This window comes from Pelobates fuscus, chromosome 1 (genome assembly GCF_036172605.1).
Source record: "Pelobates fuscus isolate aPelFus1 chromosome 1, aPelFus1.pri, whole genome shotgun sequence".
Taxonomy (NCBI): domain Eukaryota; kingdom Metazoa; phylum Chordata; class Amphibia; order Anura; family Pelobatidae; genus Pelobates; species Pelobates fuscus.
Window position 1 is genome coordinate 334960681 of NC_086317.1, and position 12587 is coordinate 334973267.

At 42.0% G+C, this 12587-nt stretch overlaps 1 protein-coding gene across 1 annotated transcript in view; it reads left to right on the forward strand.

The window, feature by feature from the left end:
- NALCN (sodium leak channel, non-selective) overlaps positions 1 to 12587 on the forward strand; it is a 550494-nt gene that overhangs the window by 247709 nt on the left and 290198 nt on the right. The gene's annotated exons all lie outside the window — the stretch shown is intronic.

The window sequence follows — 12587 nt, forward strand, 5'->3', positions numbered from 1 at the left end:
TCACTAGCTAATGGTTGCTAGGTAAATGGAAAGTTTAATTAAAGACATCAGTAACTCTAACATTATTCCACACCACACATAAGTAATTATACAAACCGTTGGTAAAAAGCAGAATATGCTTTACGGAGAGTAAAATGTAGCGCTGAATGGAAAAAAAAAATATGTTAGAACAATCTAACAATCTACCTACAATATTTTGCACTTAGAATACTTATAATAATGTCTTGCAAGAAAATAAGTTAAGGGGGCAACTTTGCCCTTCACTCAATCTGGGCTAGTGTTTGGGTGGATCAGCTATACTCTCTGCAGGAGGGCTTAATCACTTGCAGCTGTACCCAGGGCCCTGTTCCAGGGCGGGAAGTGATGATAAGACCCCATCCAAGCTGCGGCGGCTAGGGGCTGAAGTACTCCTGTGTCCCAGAGGAGCTTGACAGAGGTACCCAGTCGGAGTGCTAGGTGGTCCGTCACATGGCGTTTTCGCTTACAATATAGATGTGGAATTCTCTGCCTAAAGAGGTTGGTTTATCAGATTCTATAGATATTTTTCAAGAAGGCTTGGATGCTTTTTTGCAAAAATGGAATATTCAAGGATATAATTAATATGTATGTGAACAGGTTGTTGATACTAGGCGAAATCTGATTGCCATCATGGAGCAAGAAGTGATTTTTCCCTTTATGTGGCATGATTGGAATGGCTACAATTCTAGTTTTTTTGTATCAATAGCATAAAAAATGGACTTGATGGACTTTAGTCCTGTTTCAACCTAGACTACAATGTAATTATGTAACACATGAGAGTGATAAACCAAACAGTGGACTGTTGAGAACAACTCAGTTTTGATCTTTTAAGTATCTAAAAAGTTTACTTTAAGAGAGAGGTTTAAAAATTTAAAATGTATTGACTGGTCTAAATATAAACACTTATTAAAGCTATACTTAATGCTATATTTACAAAATCACAATTTAATATATTTCTTGTGATAAATCTACTTAACATACTTATTTTGATCTATAAGGTTGTAATGAATGATCTAATTATTCTCCATGTTCTTATCAAACTACGCATAATTGGTGATTATATACAGTCACAGTCAGTGTACCTTCTGCTTGCATTACTACAAATTCAGATTTGTAGATAAATATTTACCAATAAGTCATTTAATTTTTTTTTTTCAATTGTAAAGGAACACTGCAATCACCCAGATCACCTTATCTCAATTAAGTGGTCTGGGCGCAGTGCCCCTTTAATTTTAATCCTACCATGTATAAAAAGGCAGTTTTTTTAGACACTGTAATGATTACATTGCAGGGTTAAATTCACCTCTAGTTGCTGTCTTCCTGACTTCCACTAGAGGTGCTTCCTCCTCCAGACCAAGCAAAACTAAGTCTCTATTTGATCGGAGAAGCATAGCATTTTGTTGGGCATGCACATCCTTAATCCATTGTTTCTTTATGAGAAGCAATGGATTGGAAGAGATTGTGAGGACGTCAGCAGGTATACTGATGCCTTCCAAGGTAGAGAGGGCAGCTGCAGAAGAGGAGTCCTGGTGCTGGAAATGGGGTAAGCTATTACTTTTATTTATTTTTTTAAAATTCTTTATTTTACTTGTGCATGTGGTTACAAAACACGCTTGCAACGCCACGATAGCGACTGCGAGCAATTTCATGACAATCATTGGCATAGTTAAGAGGTTGCACATTTTATATTTGAAATGTATAACAAGCAAGTAATGTGTAGAGTGATTGATTAAAGAAAATAAGTACACATGGTAAAGCAGGGTGAATATGACTTCGGTGTAGTGCCTAATGTGTACTAAAAATGTGCTTGGGACATTAGCTTCACAACAACCGATTGATTCCTGACGTGTTAGAGTTTAGTTTCCGCTTTTAGTGCATGCACCCTTTTGTGAGCCCCACTGTGTTTTTAGTGAGTTGTTCCAGGGGTTGGGAGGGCTAGGTTCAGTAGTATGGTTATGCTAGAATATGTATTTCCCCGCTGTTGCTGGTAATATGGTTGTGAGCTTGGGGGTGTTCGGTTGCAGGGTGTAATATAACCCCGTCCGCCCGCCGTTAATAGGTATGTGTCGTCTTAAATCTGATGAGGGCGGGGGGGGGGGGGGAGCGGAGATTAATTAATCTGATAGGTGGCATAGGTCTATGTGTAATGTGTGTAGATGGCTGACATCATTATTTGTGTCCTGCTGGTTAAGGGTTCAAACATGGGTGATAACAGGCAAAATTTGTCAAATAAGCAACAAATCAGAACGACTACCATATCTGAGGAGTCATGAAGAGAAAAAAAGAAAATATTAACTCTGTCAGAGTTAGGTCTAACTGTCCCGGGCAAAGATTTAGCGTGGTTTTCGTGTTCCCGAGTCCTTCATGCTGGGTTGTCAGCAGGGGTTCCATGTCTGGGCCGTTGCGGGACAAAGGTGTGTACCCGAATCAGGATCCCGCCAAAGCCTTGGTGTGGTGGTCCCGGTGTGTGCCGTGGGGCGCTTTTCATCCTGAGGCAGTCCCAACGTGGCTAGTAGGTCTTGTGCACCCTGCAGGTCGTATACTTCGTGTGTGTTCTCGCCCTGGTGTACTAGCAGGGTGCGGTTGAGGCGCCACCTTTATGTTATGCCTTTCTGTTGAAGAATCGCAGTGAACGGCCGGAGCGACCTCCTCCAGGCCAGGGTGCTGCCGGTTAAGTCCGTGAAAAAGGTAAGTGATGTTGATTCAAAGGAGTACTGGGCATGATTTCTTGCCGCCGCCATAGTTGCCGCTCTGTCCTCCCTGTGCTGGAAGCAGATTATGGTATCTCTGGTAGCTGCTTTTGGTGCTTTGGCTGATTTAGGGACCCTGTAAACACCGTCCAGACTTACGGCTTTTGCGCGCCGTGATGGTAGTAGCGCTGCTAGAAGTCTTTGCACGAAGTGCGGTAGTTCCTCCGCCGGCATGTTATCAGGTATGCCCCGTATCTTTATGTTGGCCGTTCGGCGTGCGTCCTCCAGTGCGGCGAATCGCCGCTCATAGGCCTCTGTTTTGCTTTGCAGGCCCCTTATCTCCTGCTGCATGGAGGCAATTTGGGTCGTGGTGGTAGTGGATGTCTCTTCCAGGGTACTCAGTCTCCCGGTTATGCCCTGGAGGCCCGTGCGGAGGCCCGCCATGTCTGCCTGGATCATGGTCTGTAGGCCCGCCAGAAGCGCCTTAAGCACCGCTGTAGTAACAGGTGCATTGTCGGGGTCCGGGGGCTTGGGTGTTGTTGCCGGTAGGCCGAGAGGTATGTGCGTGTCCTCCCCCTGGGAGAAGTCGTCAGGCAGATCCGAATAAGTTTCTGGGTAGTCTGCTATCCTGGGCCCAGTTGCTCCATGTGCCTGGCTCCACATGGCTCCGATGTCCAGGCCAGGTCTCGGCTGGTCGGGCTTTTGTTTTTTATTTTTTCATCCCATGTTGGTTCTCCCTCGGTAGCCTGGGGTTTTCAGCCGTTTTGGTTGGTTTTTTTAGAAAAAAATAGCCGTTTTTTAGAGTTAAATCGCAGGAGCTGCTGTGCCATGCGGCTTCCCTGCTCTGCAGCTTGGCTCCGCCCCTATTACTTTTATTTTTAAATGCAAATACAGGTGGACAAAAGGCAGATGGACAGAAGGAAACCTATAGTCCCAAAGTAAAGATTGTTATTTTCGGGACTAAAGGTTGCCTTAAAAAAACGATACTTCTAAGAATTATTTGCATCTCCATGAATTGAATTTGCCAAGTATCTAGGTACCTTAAACAATGTCTAGACAAGTGTCAATAACATCATATAATGGGTATCAAGACTTTGTTGCTGTATTTGTGTATAGGACTTTGTTCTTAAATAATTAGGAAAATGGTAACAGAACATTATGCCCTATATTGGAAAATAATTGAAAATGATATAAGGGCACTATATGCAAACCTAGGAAACATTTCAAAGTTTGGCACTACAAAGGTTAATGGTTAAAATACACATGCACATTGAGATCTATAATTCATACTAATTACTATTCTAACAATATAAAATAATCCTATAATTAGGCAATGCTGTTAAAAATGAAATATGATCAATAATCACATGGCTTGAACGCTTTTCTATGTTAGAGAGTATTAGCAAGCTTTTTTAAAATGCATGCTATTATTTACCCTGTGCTTTCTCCTGAAGTGACAAAAAAGAAAAAGGGAAATGGTTGATTCCCACTGTATTGTAACTAATATCCTTATATATGTCTGTCTTTGAAATGTTTGTTTTAATAATTTCCTGTGGTTTTCTGGTTCTCCATGTGTGCCTGTTCACCAGTTAATGCAATGAAAGGAAACATTAACATTCAGCCAGTATTTTTTTTTTTTTAAGTATTAGTTCTATTACCAGGAATAAAATTATACATACTGAGAACATACAGTGTCAATAGTCAATATTTGCTCAAAATAAATACACAAAGACCTGGTTGTTAAATCAAATAATTCATGTTTTGGTAGAAAGCATCTAGTTTATTTTATCTTTTTAAATGGTCCTATGAACGAGAACATTCTAACAAGTAGGTGTTAGTAAATAAGGTCATTGACATATGCTTGTCAGAATACTAGGTTGAGACATAGGGAGTTATTCAAAGCAGGGATTGTATGTCACCTGGTAGCTGCCACCTGAACTATAGTATTACTATATGCATCTACTGGCTCTTATTTGTTGGCAGTATTTGTTTGTGTCTGTATTAGCATTTGCTTTGTGGCTGTAGCCTGTATTGACAGTGCGTAGTCTGTGCACAGAGTTTTGTTCATTGTTTGAGAGTGTTCAAGATTCTGCAATCCATCATGGGAAGTCCCCACTACAGCAGGCTGTAGTGGCTAAAGGGCTGGAGCAACCCTGTTCAAATATAGATGAAACGAGGATGAAATGGTAGAATAAATACTCAGGCATTCCATAGCACAGCAGCTCACTTTAACATGTTGGGTACACAAAAGCACTTTTTCTTTGAGTTCCAAAAAATAAAATAAAAACACCTCACTAGCCAACAAAAGTTCACAAATATTGATATTGCATAACTGCTGATCCACATATGCACACATACAGACACACTAATACACAAGGTAAATGGACACACATAAAAACTAGGGATCGACCAATATTGTTTTTTTAGAGCCAATACCGATATCGATAATCTGTGAACTTTCAGGCCGATAGCCGATAACTTGCCGATATTCTGTTAATTTACCATTTTGAAAAAATAAACTATCTCTAAAGGTAAATGCACAAAATATACATGCCACATGTAGTGGATGCTGTGTGTGTGTGTGTAGTGGATGCAGTGTGTGTTTGTGTAGTGTGTATCTAATGAATGCAGGGTGTGTTTGTGTAGTGTGTACAGTGAATGCAATGAGTGTTTGTGTAGTGTGTATATATAGTGAATGCAGAGCGTGTGTTTGTGTAGTGTGTATAATGAATGTAGTGTGTGTAAAGTGAATGCAGTGTGTGTGTAGTGTGCATAAAGCGAATGCAGTGTGTTTGTGTAGTCTGTGTATATAATTAATGCAGAGTGTTTGTTTGTGTAGTGTGTGTGTATAATGTAGAGTGTGTGTGTGTTTGTGTAGTGTGTGTATATAATGCAGAGTGTGTGCGTGTTTGTGTAGTGTGTGTATATAATCCAGAGTGTGTGTGTTTATATAATGCAGAGTGTGTGTAGTGTGTGTATATAATGCAGAGTGTGTGTGTTTGTGTAGTGTGTGTATAATGAGGTGTGTGTGTGTGTTTGTATAGTGTGTGTGTTTGTGAAGGGATGTAATTTGTGTAAAATGGGCAGGAGGGGAGGCATTTTTTATTTTAATTTATTTTTTTATATTTACATGTTTTATTTTTATTTTTTGTCACCCTCCCTGCTTGTTACTTGGCCAGGGAGGGGGACTATGGCATTCCCTGGTGGTCCAGTGGTATGTACTGAGCAGTGGAGGGGCCGGCAACAAGCTGTGACTTACCTTCCCAGCAGCTCCCTTCAGCTCCCCTGTGTAAATCTTGCGGCCTGCGTGCCGCGTGGACCGTTGCCATGGTAACCCGTGGCAACACTCTGCGGCCGCGGGACTCGCGAGATTTACACAGGAGACCTGAAGGGAGCTGCTGGGAAGGTAACTAACAGCTTGTTGCCGGCCCCCCCAAGACCGCCGGGCTTGTAATGGGCCCGGCGGTTCTGGTATGTATTATCGGCAATATCGGTATCTCTATTGGCCGATACCGATATTGCCGAAAATAACGAATATCAGCCGATAATATAGTTAAAACCGATAATCGGTCGATCCCTAATAAAAACTAGCATATATATAATATACACTAACAATCACACATTCAGATGTATACACCCAGATATGCACTCACTGATTAAATACATGCAGATAAACTATCACAGACACACACAACAGACACACAGTCTCATAATATATATATATATATATATATATATATATATATATATATATATATATAGAGAGAGAGAGAGAGAGAGAGAGAGAGAGAGAGACTATCAAAGAAACAGAAATGGCTGCCCAGTCACTAGTTTAAGAGTTTAGTGCACATGCCTCCACTTGATGCATATTTATATATTTTATTTATTACTGGTATTTATAAAGTGCCAACATATTCTGCAGCACTGTATATTTGGGGAGAGAATGTACAATAAACATAGACAAATACAAAAGGTAGATAGGGTCCTGCCCGTAAGTTGAGATCTTGCCATTGAAGCTCTTTTACACAAAGTGCTTAGATTTTTTTTAAATCTGGGCCTGTATTTGATGCCTCCGGGCCTGAGTTTGAAGCATTCATTCCAGAATGGTTTACCACATTCAGTACAGAATCATTAAGACTTGAATAACCCCGATAGACACACATTCAGCGATCCACACAATAAACAAACCTATCCCAGGTACACGCATAAAGACAAAGAAGATGAGGCAGTAAGTTGCAGGCTCATTAGTGTGCAGCCTCTGGTGTCTTCCTGCCCATGTGGCATTAGGAATTAAAGGGACACTATAGTCATCAGAATAACTACAGCTTAATGTATAATCATTCCCTGCAGGTATTTTCATGCAAACACTGCCTTTTCAGAGATCAGGCAGTGCATACATTGCCCCCTAGATGGCCACTGGAGGTGCTTCTTGGGCCAATGAAGCACTGTGGAGCCACTGGATTTTCCTCACAGAGATGCATTGATTCATTGCATCTCTATGAGTAGGTGCTTATTGGCCAAGCTGGTGTTTGACCCCACCCCTGTTCCGCCTCCTTGCTGATTGTAGCCGATGCAGTGATTTCTCATAGGGAAATGTGGATGTCAGCTAGGCGAGATAAGCCACCTAAATGGTGGTTTTAACACTGGAGGGTCAGGAATACATATTTGTGTTCCTGGCCCTATAGTGTTCCTTTAAGGCCATGACTTCTAGCCAAGCACATTACTGGAGAGGGGTTGCTGCAAGAATCACTTTTAAAGACCATCTGTCTCCTGGCCATTTGCATCATCGTGTGCCCTACGGACAGTCTGAGTATGAATTTAACCTATGTAAAACATATATATATATATATATATGTATATATTTTTTTTTTTTAAAGAACCATTTTTTATTAATTGAATTATCATTTCCACAGCACTTTTTCTTTAGGTAGACAAACACCTATGTGAAGAATAATGTACATTTTAGGCTCAACTGACAGCTTAGAAGATTTATCATATTCCCATAATAATAAAAATTCCTTCTGGCAGAAAAGCACACCTCTCAAAGCAAAATGTCAAGGCAAGCACTGTGGACTAGTGAAACACAGTTCTTCTCACCAGCTGTCAGTCATCTGATTTCAATTAGTTCTTGTCTTCCAATGAGCCAGGAGAATTAAATGAATGACTGCAGGAAGTAAAATAGTAATGTCTCATCGCATTATCTTCTTTACTTGGACTTTTGCATTGTGGTCACTTATTGCTTTAATATTAAATGCCCCATTACAAGTACAGGCATTCGCTAATAATTAGTGAAAGGTGAGGTAGACTGGAATTGCAGATGTAACATGGGTAGTGTATTCTGTGATGACGGGATTTACTGCTCAGTGCAGACATAATGATGGTATATGTATACATCAATATAAAATCACCTATCCTGGCTTTAAAAATCTTACTTTGCTATTTGCCAGAGCATATTCATCTTCTGTAATTTATACAAAGCAATGAATGCCATTGCAGAGCTTCTGGAAATCTCAGAAGTGGTTTATGGATGATTCTAGAATCCTGAAATGGCATGGTATTCCCATAATGCATAATACATACTTTTCCATTCTATATCTTTTGTCTATAGTTTTAGTTAACAGTTTAAATGTCTAATATTTCATTTTAGCTGCTATGGAATGCAGTACCCAGGCACAAACATGAGCAAACTAACATTTGTAGACAGAGGGTTGTGGATGGGAAAGGGGGTTGCATGTGCAAACACAAAGTATAGTTGGGGGAGGGAGGAGGAGGATAAAATACCCAAAAGTCATTAAGGTTAAGCTCTTAAAATAATTTGCTTTACTGTTTAAAGGACTACTGTAGGCACCCAGACCACTTCAGCTCAATTAAGTGTTCTGGGTGCCAGGAATGCTTTCCTATGGACTGGCTGAATGCGCGCACGGCTCCTGCCGCGTATGCGCATTCAGCCGAGGAGGAGGAGAGGAGGCGGAGAGGAGGCAGAGAAGAGGAGGAGAGCTCCCCGCCTGGCGCTGGAGAAAGAGGTAAGTTTAACCCCTTCCTCCCCCCAGAGCCCGGCGGGAGGGGGACCTTGAGGGTGGGGGCACCCTCAGTGCACTATAGTGCCAGGAAAACGAGTATGTTTTCCTGGCACTATAGTGGTCCTTTAAGAAAGGTGAGAAAAACAAAATGTATTTTAAAGGTTGTTATTTTTTCCACAAAACTTTTAAAACCATTATATTTCAACAAAAAGATGCAAAAATATCAAAGGAACAACCTTTATTTTTTTGTGAGAAATGTCATACTTATATATATAATAACGTGTGAGGTGATGTAGCTTAAATAGTTGTATAATCTATTCTACTAACAGCTTTTCCAGTGATAGTCTGTAATTTTCCTTTAAAAAAACCTGCATGGTTTAACATATGCTCCTTAAGGGGCACATATTTGTTATGAAAGGCTGTCCCCCAGATTTATATGGTTCTTATGCCAATATACAAACTCACCCACAGGCAAATGCACATAAATGATAATATTATTATCCATCCCCTCTTGGTGCAACACTGTGCGATGTATTATTATTATTATTGCAATTTATATAGCGCCAACAGATTCCGTAGCGCTTTACAATATTAAGAAGGGGATTTAACTATAAATAGGACAATTACAAATAAACTTACAGGAACAATAGGTTGAAGAGGACCCTGCTCGATCGAGCTTACATTCTATAGGAGGTGGGGTGTAAAACACATTAGGACAGGAATTTGCAATCAAATAAGGTGGACTGCCCTTTAGGAGAGGGCAAGAGACAGGTATGTGAGGTATTGGTTAGTCTTGGAGGCCATAAGCTTTCCTAAAGAGGTGGCTTTTAAGGCACTTCTTAAAAGATGCAAGACTAGGGGAGAGTCTGATGGCGGTAGGCAGGCTATTCCATAGGAAGGGAGCCGCCCGCGAGAAGTTCTGCAAGCGCGAGTTGGCCCTACGAGTGCGGACAACGGACAGGAGGTGGTCACGGGCAGAGCGGAGAGACCGAGAAGGGACATACCTATGGATCTGTGAGGAGATATAAGAGGGGCTAGAGTTGTTCAGTGCTTTATAGGTGTGAGTAAGTACCTTGAATTGACTCATGTAGCATACAGGAAGCCAATGTAAGGACTGGCAGAGGGGTGAGGTGTGAGAGAAACGACTAGAGAGGAAAATCAGTCTAGCAGCAGCGTTCATTACGGACTGTAGGGGTGCAGTACGGCTTTTGGGAAGACCAATCAGGAGAGGGTTACAGTAATCCATGCGGGAAATTACTAGAGCATGGACAAGCTCCTTGGTAGTATCTGGTGCAAGAAAGGGGCGGATGTGGGCTATGTTTTTAAGATGAAATCTACAGGATTTGGCAACATGCTGGATGTGAGGCTCAAAGGTGAGACCAGAGTCAAGTATGACGCCAAGACAGCGCGCTTGCAAGGATGGACTGATGTTGGTACCACAAACTTGAAGGGAGGGCGAAAGAGGAGGATCAGTATTAGGAGGAGGAAAGACAAGGAGCTCAGTTTTTGAGAGATTGAGTTTCAGAAAGCGGGAGGACATCCAGTCAGAGATGGAAGAAAGGCAAGCAGTGACACGTTGCAGGACGGCAGGGGAGAGGTCCGGGGAGGAGAGATATAGCTGGGTGTCATCAGCGTACAGGTGGTAGTGGAATCCAAAAGAGGTAATAAGTTTGCCAAGAGAGGCAGTATAAAGAGAAAATAGAAGGGGACCAAGGACGGAGCCTTGGGGGACTCCAACCGAGACAGGGCGAGGAGAGGAGGTATCATTAGAGAAGGAGACACTGAATGAGCGTTGGGAGAGATAAGAGGAAAACCACGAGAGGACAGAGTCACAGAGACCAAGCGATTGAAGAGTTTGAAGAAGGAGAGCATGATCAACGGTGTCAAAGGCTGCTGAGAGGTCAAGAAGAATTAATATGGAGTAGTGGCCTTTGGATTTAGCTGTGATTAGTTCGTTAGTAACTTTGATAAGGGCAGTCTCTGTAGAGTGGAGAGGGCGGAAGCCAGATTGAAGGGGGTCAAGGAGAGAATTGGAATTGAGGAAATGAGACACACGGGTAAAGACAAGTCTTTCCAGAAGCTTTGAGGAAAAAGGGAGCAGGGATATGGGACGGTAGTTAGAGAGGGTGGATGGGTCGAGGGATGTTTTTTTTAGTATAGGTACTACAGTGGCATGTTTAAGGTCAGCAGGGACGATGCCAGAAGAGAGCGAGCAGTTGAAGATGTGTGTTAGAGAAGGCACGAAACAAGTGGAGAGAGATCTGATAAGGGACAGGATCGAGCGGGCAAGTGGTGGGGCGAGAGGAGCAAAGAAGAGCAGCCACCTCTTGGTCAGTAGCTGGGGAGAATGTCTGAAGGGTAGGAAAGGCATGATCTATGTGTGATTGAGAAACAGAAAGGCAAGGAGGGGAGAATTCTTTCCTTAGCTGTTCAATCTTGTCAGTGAAGTAACATGCAAAGTTATCAGAAGTAAGGTTAGTTTTGGGGGTGGCCACAGCAGGGCGAAGAAGAGAATTAAAGGTGTCAAAGAGACGCCTGGGGTTGCGGGAACATGAACTAATGAGAGAGGAAAAATAGGACTGTTTGGCAAGGGCAAGGGCTGCACTGTATGAACACAATATGAATCTATAATGGAGAAAGTCTGATTGGGTACGAGACTTCCTCCAGGAGCGTTCAGCACAACGGGAGCATCTTTGCAGGTAGCGCGTTGATTTGGTATGCCATGGTTGGGGGCGGGTCCTCCTCGAGGTGCTTGTTTGGAGTGGCGCTGCAGTGTTCAAGGCAGATGTAAGAGTAGAGTTATATATGGAGATGGCCAGTGAAGGACAGGAGAGGGAAGGGATGGACAGCAGTTGTGAATCAATGTCAGCTGACAACTGTTGGAGATCAAGAGAATTAAGGTCCCTCCTGAGTTGAGGGGGGTTAGGCTGAGGTTGTTGGGTGAGGGGGTACGCAAGAGCAAATGATAAGAGGTGGTGATCAGAGAGTGGATATGGAGTGTTGTAGATATTGGTTACTGTACATGCATAAGTGAAGATTAGGTCAAGGGTATTGCCAGCTACATGGGTGGGAGAATCTGCCCACTGCGATAGCCCGAGGGAGGAAGTCATTGAAAGTAGTTTAGTGGCTGCAGAGGTCAAAGGTGGGTTTATAGGAATATTGAAGTCTCCAAGAATTAGGGATGGAATGTTAGATGAGAGGAAATAGGGTAGCCAGGCAGCAAAGTGGTCAAGGAAGAGAAGAGGGGAACCAGGGGGACGGTAAATAACAGCAATGTTAGCAGAGAAGGGTTTGAAAAGGCGAATTGAGTGTATTTCAAATGACGGGAAAGAGAGGGAAGGGGGGGTGGGAAGAGGTTTAAAAGTTATGTTACTTGTACAAATTTGTACCCATGGACAACACTGCGGAATGTGTTGTTGATGCATAAGTAAAGTATAATAATAATGTCACAAAGTGCACTACAAGATTTAAAAATGAATGTGCCCATTGAAATAACAAACAGTTGATGCAATATATTGTGGATACATAAAGACAAACCATTTATTAAGGGCAAGTAATATCTCTGAGGGGTTCTGGATTAGAGTGTTTTTTAAATGACTCCAGAACTTCGAAATGGCTTAATTTGGCCTTATATATCTTTTATATCACATTAGATTTTTAGGCTAGGCTCAGTTAATTAGGATTGAGGTTATGGTTGAAATTTTGGTTAATGCTAGATCAAATGTTAGCATTTTAAAGTACATAAATTCTAAAAAATAAAATAAAAAAAAATGGTACACTGAAACAGAGTTGGGTGTGTTAGTTAATGAAGACCAGGAAAAGGCAGACATTTTAACTATATTATGGAGGAACCTACGGC